Here is a 16,688-nt window from a genome sequence, read left to right as displayed (position 1 = left end):
AATTTTGACGTTTTTAAAGAAACTGTGCCCAGTTTGCAAAGGCACAGTAAAGTTGTATCTTATAGGCTATAGACAATAAAGCTAACATAAATCTTACTTAACACACAACACACAAAGAATTTGTATCTTTAGAACTGCCTAAGGATATGAGATAACCAGAAATGTTGAATGCAGAAATGGGATGAAATTTTCTAAATTTTCACTAGCTAGACCTATACTGCCCCAGGCAGTAGCCACAGGACTTATGTGCATATTAAGGACATGATATGCAGTTTGTCCAAATTGAGATGTGCCATAAGTATAAGTATATACTGGATTATGAAGACTTAGTATAAAAAAGAACATAAAATATCTCATTAATGATCTTATATTAGTAACATTGGAATGATACGATCTTAGACATATTTAGTGTGATCATTTTATTTGTGTGTCAACTTGGTTAGACTACTATCCCACATCATTCAAATGAACACTAATCTAGGATTTGCCATGAAGGTATTTTACAGAAATAATTAAAATCCTTAATCCATAGACTTTAAATTAGCAGATGATTCTGGATGACGAGGTTTCCTGGAGAGAGGGAAGAAATTCTGTCTGGGGATGACAGCTTTCATCCCTGCCCATAGATTCAAGTTTGCCTGTGATTTTCCCTGCCTGACTACTGTCCTATGGGTTCTGACTTGCTTAGCCAGTCCCCACAATCACATAGGCCAATTCCTTGTAATGAATTTCTTAATACATAAATATATCTGCATAATCTTCTACTGGTTCTGCTTTTCTGGTTGAGCCCTCACTGAGACCCTGATTAGGTTAAATAAGACACATGATTAAAATTAATTTCATATTATTCTTTTTACATTTTAAATGTGTGGCTACTTGAAAAATTTAAGTTGCATGTGTGGTTCACATTATATTACTATCAGACAGTGCTGGTTTAGTCCTAGGAGTGGGCAGATGACCTTTCTAAAGCCTTAGTCATCCACAGGGTTAAATCTTTACAAGTGAAAAAGCAAATTCAAAATTCTCCCCTGTCAGTACTGTCTTACTTCCTCCCTTCTATTCAGACCAACAGAGGCTGTGGAGATGATTGGTGCCTTGTATAACTCAGGCCAATAAAGCAAGTAAAACACCAGAGATTTAGAGGAGTCTTTAGATATGCCAAGGGAGTCACCTTTAAGGGATAATTTCTTACTCCTAGTAAGGGTTGATTTGAATGCAGAAATGGGATGAAATTTTCTAAATTAAAAGTTTACATGGAATGCAACATTCATTGTGAGACAAGAAGGCCTTGAAATTGTCATTTAGAAGAGTATTTTTCCTTTAGAGGTAGGCTTGCGTGTGTGTGTGTGTGTGTGTGTGTGTGTTCTGCAGACATCTGTTTGGCCACTCAGAAGAACAAAGCAGAGGTTCCGCAACTCCCACAGGAGGATCAGACCTGAGTTAGAACTTTCTGCAAGATCAGGTCTGGGTAATCCTGTCAGAGCTTCCTAGCCTAACTCCTTCTTGGGAAATACACTGGATAGGGTGGCAGTTTGTGGGACTACACAACAATGTTGGTCCATAGCTGTGTTTGCTGCAAGGTAGGTGGAAGTTTGCACATCAGAGAACAGACATAAGAAGCAGTGATAGGAGCCACCTTGGCACCCCTTAGCTCTAGCTCTTTTTTTTTTTTTTTATTTGATAGAGAGCACAAACGGCGGGGGGGGGGGGGGGGGGGGGGGGGGGCGGGCAGAGGGAGAGAGAGAGAGGGAAAAGCAGGCTTCCCACTGAGCAGGGAGCCTGATGCAGGGCTGGATCCCAGGACCCCAGGATCACGACCTGAGTCGAAGGCAGATGCCTAATGACTGAGCCACCCAGGCGTCCCGCTCTAGCTCTTTTGTACACAGAAGCATCTCATCAGAAGGGAATGAGCTCTAGATTGTGACCAGAATTGAAATGAGCAGGCGTCCATCCTGGAGGGAAAAAAATAAAGGGAAAGAAGACAAATCTCAACAAGATTGGGATCAAGAAAACCATTCATGAAAAGGCAAGGGGGATATGCGTTGCCTGCACCGTTTTTCAAACCCACGGGAGGGAGGTAACCCTAAGGAGGAAGGTAAAATCCAGCATGTTGGCTACTTCACAATAAGTTTTCCTTAAGGAAAAATAAAAATAAGTGAAGCTAAAGGAGCATGAGACTGGGAAAAAAATGGCAATGCATCTCTGAGTATTTGTTTTCCATTCTATGGTAACTGGAGGAGCCGATGCAACCCAGTTCTGTAACTCAGACCAATCTCAAGGACAAGGCCCTAATATTTTATTTCCCTGATTCTGAACTTCAGCCTTATGCAAAGGACAGCCTCATTGCTCTGGGCAGATCTACTTAGATTTCTCACAAGTGGCGGCGGGGGTCGTGGACTAAAATACACACACATACATAAAATCTTTACAGCTCACAGTGACATATGATGACTTACACAGACATATTTCTGCAGGAACATCATCAACTAATTTTTTAACTGATGATCACTTGGAGACCATTAGTATTTCTACAGCGGCACGTGTAGACTCGCACAGCTAACCTTGTAAAGGCATGTAAACCTACATTTCTCTGCTTAGAGAAGACAAAAGAAATTTATTCCTTATGATTCAAACTTAAGGATAAATGCAATCTCTCTCTCTCTCTGCATGTTTATTGCAACATCTCATTTTCTTTGGGGATTGGATTCTATGACTAGCGTTACTGCCTCTGCCTATGAGCCAGTTCTGTCTGCTTACACTTGAGCCGGGATATGATAACCGTTCAGGCTCCTGTCCAATTGAGTAACAACGTGCTACCAATTTAGACTTCAGAAGGATATTTTTCTCATAAGCAGATGATGTTTGATTTGTTCCTCTCGGCTGCTCTTTCCAGCTAAGAACCATTTGTATAAGAATGCAAAATTAAATTTTAAAGATTCAAGTCACTAAAGGTAGAACTTTATTGCCCTATGGTTTTCAACAAACTTCCAAGAAAAATAAAATTTCCTATATTATGTTAAAACCAGCTTCCAGTTGTTTAATATTTTCCATAGACTGGCGAATAACTCCATTTTTTGGTAATATGACAAAAATGTATAATTGCATAAAATTGCATTTAACAACATGACACTCTTTAAGAACAGTTCACTTAAACTTGCACAAGTCCTGGATACAAGGGACAAAGAAGAAGGTCAAAGCAGGCATCGTTTACCTCCAAATATATGTGCATTGCAATTAGATTAGCGTCCAATGTCTCTGAAGACGTAATAAGTCTCAGCACCAGATGCCAGTTGGAATCATAAGGCATTTTGGTAACTGGTAAACCTTAAAGATCATTTTGCGGCTTAGAAGGCACAGAGGTCAAAGTATCTCGATCCAGGTGTGAGCCCGCCCACAGTCCCTTAAGGATACGAGTTTATACTTGAATTTTGAGAATTGGAGATAGGAAAAATAACATGGAGAAAGAGTGACAACTATCTCAATGGATATGCCAGGAGGCAAAAGGAAATTCCTTTTTCTACTGAGTCATCGGTAACTTTGCCTAAGAAGAGTGAAGCATTACTCCACTGATGTTTACTGTGTCGGAAATGGGGTAAGGGCATTAAAAGATTTACAAAACGGACAAGTTATTTCCACAGAATGTGGGAAACATATTCCAACTTTTTTTACTACTCCTGATTTTCCTCTACCGCTTTTCTCCAGATGTACAGGGAAGTACGAATGAATATGAGACGTGGAAAAAAATTAATGTCTCCCTTTTTCGATTCTTACTTTTATTCATCTCCCACTCTAAAACTAAAAGCATTTGAAGTCATTAGAAAACTTGATCACACTAGGCTTTCAATGCATTTACAAATTTCTTTCATTTAAGGAACGCGGAGAATTTCAACCTTGGATTTTACGCTTTATGATTCAAGGAAGATAACAAAGAAGTATACCCTCCTCAGCCAGCCTGTTCTAAAGTCCAAAGGCAAACAAGAAATGAGGTTAGAGTCCAATATCTCTGAAGACTTGTGAAGTGCTGGGAAACAAGAAGTGCAGATATAATAATTTATTATGTTGCTGAAAATAAGTACAAATTAGTGATATGTAGATTTTTCATTATTTCTACATTGCAATGATCATTAAATGATTATTGTAATAATTATCATATGAAAAATGGCATAAATCTACATTATTCTAATATAATTAAAATACGCATTTTGTTAGGAGAACTAGACATAGATAACTTGTTAACAGATCTATACAAAGATATTGTTATCTCTGACATGTATTAAAATACAATGTAGTGTTTAAGATAATCAATGCTGGAATCCATCTGCCCAGTTGAAATTTGATTACTTATTAGCTGTGCAACCTTCATTTCTTCGTCTGCAAAATGAGGTTCTTTTTTTTTTTTTTTTTTTAAGATTTTATTTATTTATATGACAGGGAGAGAGAGACAGTGAGAGCAGGAACAAAAGCAGGGGGAGTGGGAGAGGGAGAAGCAGGCTTCCCGCGGAGCAGGGAGCCCAATGTGGGGCTCGATCCCAGGACCCTGGGATCATGACCTGAGCCGAAGGCAGACACTTAACGACTGAGCCACCCAGGCGCCCCAAGGGATAGTATAGTTAAGACCTTTCAAATCCCCTTCCAGTTTTGTTATTAAATTTGCTTATATACTTACGGTATTTTATATACAGAAATACTGAAATTTTGGCATCTGTTACACATATTTATGCTGGACATCTGAGAAGGTAAGTATAGATTTAGTGATCCTTTTGGTAGCCTAAAATGGAACTTTTAGGTGCAAGGGAGAATTTTCTGGTTCTCACAGTGTGTTCTCCCTGTCCCACAGGAACATACAATTATTGAATAGACAAAAATCTTTAAAAATTCTCCAAATTAGAAGTGAAGATTAATTTCATTGGCTTGATTCCCCTTTTTCATCTTTAGGCTGTTTAATTTTATCAATATATAATCGTCTAAGCTCTATGTCTCCCACAGTGCCAGTGGTAATCATAGATCAACAGATTTCCCCAAGACTCTGAGCTCAACTTCCAAATATAATTTGGGAAGACAGGCCATGGCACTTAAAATGGGAGGGTCACTAGCAGCAGCAATCAGTGGGATCAAATCAGTGAAAATAGATTGTGCCAAATGATTCCTAAGAATGACCTTATTTTGTAGTGAAGTCTTTCTGAGTTATTTTGTATGTTGCATATATTTTGCTTATGATAAATAGTTTTTATCTACTTATAACAAAGCTTATTGTTGAATAGTTTATAATTTCATTTAATATTTACATGGCCAATTTAAAGCATACAATTTTTCTCTAATAATATAATACATTGTTAACAAATTAAAAATATTGTCAATTCAAGATTTTAAAATGACAGACTCAAGAAGTTAAAAAGATAATCTCTGTCACCAAGGCAACCATCCTGATTCTTTTAGATAACAACCAAGTTTATTAAATTATTATGAGTGTTGTGGATTTCAATGAATGCTTTTTATCATTATGTTTTCTCTACATATCTCACAAGCAGTAGACAATATGAAATGCCTTCTTACAATTTTTCTTATTTTAATATTGAAAATTCAAATTATTCATTTGAACATAGAATCTCGATTTGTAAGATTTTGCCAATTGTGATTAGGACACAAAAGTCTAATTATGACGAATAACCAAGCAAGTCTAGTTATCCATTTAGTGGCTAATTAAGGATCGTTAAGGGAAAGTATTGTATTGAATTCTCAATATTTTAGAGAAACATTCTAAATGATGTGTAGGTATTTGTACTTTCTATGATTTTTCTGATAATTTTTCTGTTATACTGATAAAACAAATTTTGAGGAAACCACACTACTGACCATTAATGAAGAGTATAAAGAGGAATATTTTCTTTTCCTCAAAGCTACCTAGTGTTTGTGATTAAGTTGGCATACACTTCAGATATAGTGATAGACAAATAATTGAGAACAGTTTCCTTCAGGAATGTCGAATTCCATAAACATAAAAATGCTTTGGACCTTGATTTATTAGATTTGATTGCTTGGTAAAGTTTTGTAAAATAAGCTCCACTTTTTCAAGAAAAACAGTAGTCACAACACTGCATACTCTTGACCTCTACAAAAAATTTCAAAATAAATATGATGATACCTGTCCAACCTCATTTTTGCCATTAACTCAGTAATCTTAGGTTAATCCATTTTTCTTCTTTGAATTGTATTTTTTCCATCTATAAAATGAGATACTATTTCCCATACGTTCATAAGCCAGACAGAGGTAGAAATGATAACAAGCGATACCTTTTATAAGATAATCCCTGGTGGACTTTATGGATTTGGATGACGTTTTGGCTGTGTTAGAATGTGTGTTTCATATTTGATGATATACTAAACAAAATCAATGTGGCTGTACACCAGAGTCATCTGGGGAGATATTAAAATGCATTCTTGAGCTACAGCCCAAACTTAATCAATTAGTCTCTCGTGGTGAGGAAACTTTTAGGGATCTCCAATTTAAATAAGCTCTCAGGTGGTTTCAGAACCACAGTCAGAAGTAGGAACCACCGTCTAGACCAACATTCCTCAAATTTTAATGTGCATATGAGTCACCTGGGGATCTTCCTAAAATGTAGATTTTGATTCATTTGGTCTAGATGAAGCCTGGTTCTGCATTTCTAAATCACTCCCAGATGATGCTGATGCTGCTGTTCCTTGGATCACACTTTGAGTTGCAAGCTCTAGTCCAGACAAAACTCTTGGTAAAATTATTAATATAAGACATCACAATTTAATCATAGAATCATAAAATATCACAGCTAGAAAGAACCTGGACATCAGTAAAATCCAGCCTCTTTGTTTTATGGATGTGAGAACTGAGAGCCACTGGGGTTAAGGGACTTAACCATAGCAGGTTAATAGCAGAAAGGGAACCAATGCAAATATCTTCTCATCATATTCCTTCAAGTCTATCTCAATCATGTTTAAAATGTTGATGTGTTCAGCTGATGAGCATCAATTGTCAATAGTTATTCCAATAGTCTAGGGCAATGTGACAGTGTTATTAATTTAGTTTGCATTTTATCATTCATGGTTTGGTATTTTTTTAATGGTAAATTTATGGAGAAGAGCAGTCACTATGTATAAACAAAACATGCAATTATCCACTTATTTTTGACTCTCTCCCTCCCTGGTGTCACAACGCATAAAATCACTCATTTCTAGAATTAATCATTTGGGTTGCAATGGTACTCATCCTGGTTGTGAGTTAGAAACACATTGGGGAGGTTTTGAAAATACAACGGCTTAAGGCTTGACCCCTGGAGATTCTGGCTGGGTAAATCTGAAGTGGGAAGGGATCTGGGATTCCAAATCAAAAAGACGTCTGTGGCTTTCCTGCTGGACTTCATTATTGTAAGAGCATCCCTCCTCTAGTTTCAGGAACCAATCCTTTTCCAGTCTCAATATAAAGAGTTTGGGTGATGCTAAATGCATTCTTTACTCCCAAGGGTGGGTTTATTCCCTAGGTCTTGACAAAGCGTGTGCCGCAGGTCCCTGGCCAGCTGATTGGTTCCAAGAAGGGTGTGTTACTTGATACAAATCAATGAGAGTCCACTACATTGTTTTTGGTGAAATACTTGAGGAAAAGCACAGCCTCCTCTCTGAGTTGCTAAAGTAAAAAACTTTGGGCCTGAAGCTTCTGGCCCTCATAATTGCCACTAGAAGAGGAAAGTCAGCCTGAGAATTAAGCAGATGAAGGAAAGCAGGGTCAGGAGCAAAGAGAGAGGATTTACTAATCACATTATTAAAAAACCTGTATCCAGCCATCCTTGAAGCCAGTTTTACTCTTGGATCTTTCAGTCACTCGAACCATTAAAGTACCCTTTCCATTAAGTCAGTTTGAAATCTATTTTGGTCTCTCGTCATTTGAATCTGATGCACAGAGTTGAGAAGCACTGGGAAGTTTTCTGTTTTGCTTTTTTTTTTTTCCTTAATTTGTTTTATTTTTCAACAAACCATTCTACATGAAAATACATAATCTGGGCTATGTAACATTTTAAGCCATCTGTATTAAACCAACACCGCATTTCTTATGATTTTAAGAAAGGAAACCTACACAACTGGAGAGAAAAGAGTCTGGAATAACAGCTTCTCACTCAGACACTTCTCCATTACTTATCCAATGTGATTTACAGGAAAGACTGAAGCAACCCTCAGATCAGATTTTGGTGCCAACGTCAGGGTGAATAAGAAGGGTCTCTGAGACAACTCAACTCCAGCCCAACCATTTTATATATTTCTTGTCAGAGCAGGAATAATCTCAGTGCTTTTTTTGGGCATGTTCCTTCAGGCTCTGGTTTTACCTACTATTATCTGTGGTAGTATTTACCTACTATAATTTCCTCCTATCATCTTGGTTCTAGTTTGCTTCCCTCAGTAGAGGTGAGCTCTTTCTAGTAGCATAAGATACAAAAGTCACAGGGGCGCCTGGGTGGTTCAGTCGGTTAAGTGTCTGACCTCAGCTCAGGCCATGATCTCAGAGTCCTGGGATCATGCCCCACATTGGGCTCCCCGCTCAGTGGGGAGTCTGCTTCTCCCTCTATCCCTCCTCCTGCTCATGCACTCTGTCTCTCAAATAAATTTTTAAAAATCTTAAAAAAAAAAAAGATACAAAAGTCACCAGGGGCACCTGGATGGCTCAGTGGGTTAAGTGTCTGACTTCGGCTCAGGTCATGATCTTGGGGTCCTGGGATTGAGCCCCACATTGGGCTCCCTGCTCAGTGGGGAGTCTGCTTCTCCCTCTGCTCCTCGCCCTCCTCATGCTCTCTCTCTCAAATAAATAAATAAAATCTTTTTAAAAAAGATACAAAAGTTGCCTGACCCGGTAGATCCAGAGTTCACTACAGCTGCAACCCCATGGAGAAGTGAATCTCTGGATCACTGACCACATACATCTTTCTTCACCTCAGCCTCCTCAGACTTCTTTATTCTGAGTCCAACTCCAAGCCTGCTGCCTGTTCTCTTTGGGCTTTGTCCCCCTGCCACTGTGGGTCTGATCAATAATCAGAAAAACAGGCAGAAGATAAAGCAGTGGGTTCCTTGTGTAGCCCAAGGGTAAAATGCAGCACTGCAGTTATGGAGCTGAGTTTTGATCCAGACTTACTAAGTGAAGGGGTCCAAAGATAAGTGTATCTACTTAACAAGGTTACTAGGGCCAACCTAGTCACCAATATTCTGAGCCTATGAATATTAACAAGATTAGTCACCTTTCCATTTCCTCTCCTTTTTTCACTCACCATATTTTTCAGACACTTCATGCTCAGCCTGGTGCTAACCACTGAAGCTGCCAGCAAAGATGGATGCAACGAAATCTCTGGCACGGAAACGTGTCCATCCATCTTACTCCCGATGACGTGATACAACCTTCTCAATGGCCTAATCCTAAAGTCTTGAATATTTATGATGCGCAAATTTCCTGGCTCTTCCTTATTCACCCTGACTGCAAAGAGCTATCGTGGGTTTCAGTCAAGGGAGAAAAATACACAATGAAAGACCTGAGTTTAAATTTACTGGGTTCTTTTCAACCCAAGGAGCTTTAGGGAAATTTAAAAACATGACTATAAGGAGAATGTAATTTGTTCTGCTCTAAGTAGAGAAGAGCTTCTTCCTCTGCTGTTGACATGCATCAGGTAAAATCTCACAGAACATCAGCCTTCATACTTGGATCCTGTTCAAACTTAAGGACAGTTCCTTGTTTCAAAGAGCACATAATTAGGAAGCGCGGAAATTCAACGTAATGTAGTGAGGCATCTAGTTCTTTCCTGTAAGGCAAGCAATGATTTAACACGTAAGGCCACTATGCTCCTGAAATTGAAAAACAGTTCTTCCTTCCCAAAAAACTGAGTGTGTGTAGATCCAAATGACTAAAACTATTCTTTCTGAACTTTAAAACTAGATGTCTGAAAATGACATTATAAAATGTAACTTCTTGCTAGGGGACTATCATTGTCTTCTAAAATTACATATTCCAAAGGACGTAACTGCTGTAATGATTATTCTTATATACAGAGTTACTACAGACCGAGGTTTAACTAAGAATAAACTGTAAAAAGGAGTAAGTATATTCATTATGTTGCACTTGGAAATGTTAGCACAAAAAATTTAAAAAGCTATATCTCCACTAAAGAATTATACTCTCTGTAAATGTTTACCCAATCTGAAAAGTCAGCATCACATATATACCAATATAGAAATATGAAAGCAAAATCATACTAGGTTTATGACAAACCGATATTTTATTTTTGAAAAAGAAATAGAAAAATACCAACACCTGTTATGAATGGAGATATATTTTTTAACTTTGCTTTAAGAATACTGGATTTTCTATCTCTCTCTCTCCCTCTCCCTCTCCCCTTCCCTCACACCCTCCCTCACTTTGTCTCTCCTTCTCTGTATCTGTGTTGGCAAGCCTGTGATTAGCTTTGACTTGGGAGTATTTATGAGTAATTAAGAGAATTAAATTTATGTATTTTTATTATATTTCTATTTTTGTCTAAAATAGCTTTATTCATTTGCAATATAGTTATCATTATTCATATTTTCATCCTCTTTAAGTTCAGCTGTATATGATCACCTCATCATTATCAAATATGCAATGCCCAAATTATTTTATCTCATTTACTATCTCAATTGCTCATCTATTCATTCAACTCTTTAATAAGGTCTTTTCAGTACATTATACTAAACAAGATGATCTTTGACTCATTTGCAATTGTTTTGGCTATAGAATACAATGTTACATTGATCTTGCTATTAGTAAGGAATAATTAACTTTATTAGGCATATCACATAAAAGCTCCATTACAGTCATTTATTTTTTATCTTACTCTTTTAAAGATTTTATTTATTTACTTGAGAGAGAGAGTGAGAGAAAGAGAGAAAGCAGGAGCGGGGGGAGGGCCAGAGGGAGAAAAAGAAGCAGACTCCCCACTGAGCAGGGAGCCTGATGTGGGGTTTGATCCCAGGACCCTGGGATCATGACCTGAGCTGAAGGCAGACATTTACCTGGCTGAGCCACCCAGGCGCCCCTATTTATTATCTTATTTAACAAACTTTTATCATCAACTTTTGGGATGCTGTACACAAAGACTTATATGTTCTCCTCTGCCTAGCATGTTGCTTGACACGTAGAAAACACTTGAAAAACAAACTTACTGAAGGGATAAAACATGTGAGTGTTCTGAAATAGCGATTATTTAAGGACACGCATTGTTGACTGCAGTCAAACCTTGGGCCTTCATGCTCTGTTCTCACTCAGAATCCTCAGGTCATCCAGAACACAAAATGTTCATTTTCATTACAGAGACTTTAATTTTTTTTTACTTTGACATTACCTTAGAAAACTTTGGGAAACTGCATCTCCTTCTATATTTTGAAGATAACTTCTAAATGTTTTTATCGTAAGTTAAAAAGTTACAATTACTAGATTATTATAAATTTTGAATTTTGAAAATAAAATTGCTTCATCTAGTTAAAAAATCAGGTTGATGGAGTCTAAATACCATAATATTTTGAGATTCTTCATTACGGATTTAAAATAACAAACAAGCTTTTTTAACATCTGGAAATTGTATAATTTTCCTTTTTTTCTTTTGGAATTCACATTTTCATTCCATTTCTCTCACAAAATTTTATTCAAGAACAATATATTTTTATCATTGGAATTTTTTTTCTTGATTATACTATCACACTTCTCTAGAAAAAAATTTATACATTGAAATTTAGAATTTCTTTTATATCCACTGATTATAAGAATCTAAAGGTTAATACCTTACAAATTTTCATAAAATATTAAATGTGAAAAGCAAAATTTTATTAGAAAGGCATCTATCTCTTTGTGAGATACATACAACTTTAATTAGTTCTTGTATTTGTGGATATGATTTACAGATGGAATTAGGTAAGATTCAATGACAAATCTAACCCTTTTGTTTACTTTTAAAGATACAAATGTTGAGAAGCCTTATGAGCATGCATGCACATCTGCATACATATGCCTCATGCATGTACATGTATACAGAGCTACACATACATGCACCCACACAAACACAGAGATGACAATTTTACTATGGTAAGGTTATTTATTTTTTTCAATCTTCTTCCAAGTAATGGTAAAATAACATAGGGAATCAACAAGGAATTTATTTTCAATGATCTCTCAGCTGAGTAACTAATGCCTTCTTCAGTTATATTGGAAACAAAAATTTGAAAAACACATGACTTACAAAAGGTTTGTTACTCAATTCTGAGAGTCATTTACTTTCTGAATTTCCTGGAAGTAAAATGATTTTATCAGACTCACCAAATGACTGCTAGATATTTCTACTACTCTTACTCAGGAGTACCCTGTGTAGCCAACCAATTTATTCAGAAAGGGTGAAGAAAAATCAAAATATTACAAATGGCAATGATTTTGGATAAAACGATATTGTCTTATGTACCTTTAAATGTATGTCTTACTTTAGGTATATTTCATCTAGACCTTGGATGCTGCTCACTTTATTTATCAAAAATGTTTGCCATGTTAGCTAATGGGACCAGCCTTTGTTTTCAAACCTCTTACTCAAATCAAATTCACCTCTCTCAAAAAATGTAATTTTGTTTTGCAGTTCAAAAAATTTTAGTTTGCATCTGGAGGAAATTATTAAGAAAGAATAAATTTTGCAACACACCTGGAAGATATGTTATTAAAAGTAGATGAAAAGATTAAAATGACATAGATTTAATATAACAAATTTATTTTGAAAATAAGTTATAAAAACAAGAAAAACCAATATTCTATTGTACATTATTTTATTTGTACTAATGTCATGTAATATAGAGGTAAGATTTTAAACTGTTTGTGAAACCAAGATATGATAAAGAGTTTGACATTTCAGCAATATATGTGTGAGGGGGATATCAAATTCTAATGTTTTACTTTTGGGACTAAATAAATGTTTCAAATATAAAAGAAATAACTTTAATAATTTTGTTAGCTACCATCAAATTTTATAATTATTAAGGAAAAGAGACTATGTATTAAATATATACATTTACATACATATATATAACCAATAGCTAGCATATAACTTTATATTTTTTATTAATAGGAGGTAAAAAATACATATAAATAACATATAATGAATAAATGGTACATAATGTAATATGCATATATACATACATACTTTCATATATGTATATAGAGAGAGTAAATTAGGTCTGCAAATAGCATCTGACTTAATTTTTTGTCAATAGGAGATACAAAATATTAAACATCTTACATTAGATAAATAAGATGAGGTTTGACTACAATTAAATGTTTTATAGTATAATTACATAAAGTATGTTTTAAATTCCTTTTTGAACAATACAGAATTAATCTGAAAGTTATCACAGAAATGTGGCCTCTCTGGGTTTAGTCAATGCATCTTTAAAAGTTTGGTTGTGTCCGAACATATCCCAGTTATATTTAAAAGAATCAGGGTCACCAACCTACACCGCTGTGGTTGTTTCAAGGAGCTCTTTCAAGCCAATGGCACTTCCTAAGAGCAAGTAGTGATAATAAATGAAAAGAATTACTTACATTTAAATTTTTAAAAGGCATTTTTAGCTTTCAGTATTTCTTTTTTTTTTTAAAGATTTTATTTATTTATTTGACAGAGAGAGACATAGCGAGAGCAGGAACACAAGCAGGGGGAGTGGGAGAGGGAGAAGCAGGCTTCCCGCAGAGTGGGGAGTCTGATGTGGGGCTCGATCCCAGGACCCTGAGATCATGACCTGAGCCGAAGGCAGCCGCTTAACGACTGAGCCACCCAGGCGCCCAACTTTCAGTATTTCTTAACTATATTCTTTTTGCTTTGCTCTCATGGGAATCTTCCTCAAGAGCAGTGCAATCTTTCACATTATTCAGCTAAATAAAAGACAAAGTCATGAAATGAAACTTATCATTGCTCCAGTCTCCTCCACTCCACCATATCTTTGGCGTCAGACCATCCCATCACGAAAAAGAGCCTTTGTGTATCAGCACCATGATTCTCCTTTAGCAGATGTATGCAGGACAGAAAGGCCTATTGGTCTTTTGGGTGAGCATTACAGCAATTTTAGGATGGGTGAAGGCTATTTCTTTATATTGTAAAGTGGAAGTACTGTTAGGACCTTAGATGTGTTTTCAGGCAAATCTATGTTTGGAAAGCATACAAATATAATTTCAGTCCTCTATAGCTATCTGCACTTGTGTATCCCTTGGAAAGTAGGGCGTTAACATCCAAGATGTACACCCTCCAGTAAGGAAGCTATAGAACAGGAGATTCCAGAAAACCAAAGCACACCTACCGTACAAAACACGTACTTGTTTCAGGAACTATGATCTACAATGGTACTTGTTTTTCAGAATTGTAAGTTTTAAATAATTATATAAAAAATATACAATGTTTTATAATGATTCAGTGCCTTGGACTCTCACTGTGTAGTGTTTGGTAATAGAACTTACTATTTTAAAATTTTGACAAGCTGAAAAATAAAGATGCATAAAGACACTAGGTACTACATCTCATACCCTAATGCTGTATTTATATATAACAACATAAGCCACAGAATTGCAGACTCAAAAATTTCATCCACGTTAATTATTTAATAATCAATCCTGCAACCCTGAGACTAGTTGACTAGACCATTAGTCCACATCAACTTAGAACTGCGAACTCCACCCATAAATAACAGGGTGGTTGAGTTTTTATTTTGATGAAAATAGCAACTGGACAAATGAAACTAAGATTTTAAGTGCATTTAAATAAAATGCTTCATAAAGACACAGGACAGTTGAATAAACAATACCACAGTCTGATAATTTAGGTAATACAAAATGGCTAAATATTATTGAATATATCCGAATGGAGAGAGAGTATTCATGAGGAGATCAATAAAGAGTCATTTAAATGGATGAAAATGAAATGTTCTAGGAGACTGTTATTCTGGATTACCAAAAAATGTATACTTTTTAAACCACAATTTTTAAATATGAAAATGTATTAAAAAATCCATCACAAAATAGGGATAAGTTCATAGCATCTTTTCTCTAATAATAATATCTAAAATACACCTTTTAAAACAGAATATTAGAAATGTTCTGCAAAATATTACATACTGCTTTAAAATTCTCATTGCCTCTATGACACTACAACGGAAAAGCTTATAAATAAAAAAAATAATAATTATAATAAAATATATTTCCTTCAATCCACTTCAACAAATGTTCATTATTACCTAGCTTCTATACCCAAGGTAGGATATATAAGATGTTTCCTTAGATGTCCATTTTCTCATGCAACTTTGTGAATAATATTATTAAGAAAATATATTCAGATGATTTTAAGTCAATTCTTCTTTTACTAATCCTTCAAGACATTAGTGTACATGGTTTTAAACACATAGATCACTTAGACTGTTTTAACTAATGAGCATTACTGACATCTTTTTCAAAAGTATCCCTAATGACTATTTAATAGTTTTTCTGTTGATTTTATAAAACAAGGCAATAATTTAAAGAATAATAATTAAGCAGCTTTGTGTGGATTTGCAATTTGTGCTAATCATTACATGAAACAATTTTGAAATAATCCCACAGAGAAATTCAAATCAAAAGGAAAGAACAGATTCTTTATTAAATTCTAGATATTGATTTATGGAGAATATGGTCTTATGATATTTCTGTAGAATTCAATTTATAAGTAAGAAAATATTATTTGTTTTTCTCTCTTCCATTTCCAGTTAGAACACATTATACATAAACTGTTGTTTCCCGATAATGACTGGTAATTCATTAGCTTAAACTTCCACTATGTTCTAGGCCCTATCCATTGGAGGTCAGCTATAAAAAATCTGTTTCTAACCTCAAGAATTTTATAAATGAATTCTAGAATTCTAGAATCTCTAAACCTGGATTTGATGGCTGAACTACGGCTTGAGTTCTCATCCTGGATTTGTGATCAAGAAAACTGTCTTCTCCTCTCGATAACTTCATAAACACTTTTCGTTTCTGGCTTTCCCACATTTGGGTTTCACTAGTTTAGCTCTCATTTGTTGGACAAGTTACAAATTCAGATTTTCCAAATTAACATACACTAAGTGGATTTTACCCCAGATAATGAGATAATCATCATCTGCTAGGACAAGGCTGAAGCTCCAAATTTGGATCCCACTCTTTGCATCTACAGTAGGTCTGGGCAGATAGCAACAGAAGCCGGCAAATTCTCCCCTGGAGTAAACACTCCCAAAAGCCTGCTGCTGAACATGTGCAGCAATAACTAAAACATCACAATTGTATCAAGTCTGGCTATGTGTTGGTTGTTTCTCTCTGACACCAACTATACCTTAGGGATGGTATCCCTTCTCTTTATTGTCCCTTCTAGACAATTCTTACTCCTTCCTATAAAAATACTTGCCTTGTGAGGCTCTTGCCCCGTAGCTATACCAGTTTTTCCTGGTCATATTGCTTCCATCTTTTGGATTTGTGAACATCCCAGTCAGTTATGGAAGAGTCTAGCAAGATCTATTTCTGCAAGAAATCTATCTATTCCACATCCAAGTACATCCAAGTAACTCTATTCCTTTGGGATTATACATGACACATACTGACTGGATAGGTCTTTGCCTCCAAGATT

The 16,688-nt window shown here is 35.8% G+C and overlaps 1 protein-coding gene across 2 annotated transcripts in view; it reads right to left on the bottom strand.

The window, feature by feature from the left end:
- Positions 1-16,688, bottom strand: part of TRDN (triadin) — a 365,907-nt gene that overhangs the window by 282,022 nt on the left and 67,197 nt on the right. The gene's annotated exons all lie outside the window — the stretch shown is intronic.

This window comes from Phoca vitulina, unplaced genomic scaffold (assembly GCF_004348235.1).
Source record: "Phoca vitulina isolate PV1807 unplaced genomic scaffold, GSC_HSeal_1.0 scaffold9, whole genome shotgun sequence".
In the NCBI taxonomy this organism is placed as follows: Eukaryota; Metazoa; Chordata; class Mammalia; order Carnivora; family Phocidae; genus Phoca; species Phoca vitulina.
The sequence above is the reverse complement of the archived record's forward strand: the minus strand, read 5'-3'. Positions and strand labels throughout refer to the sequence as shown.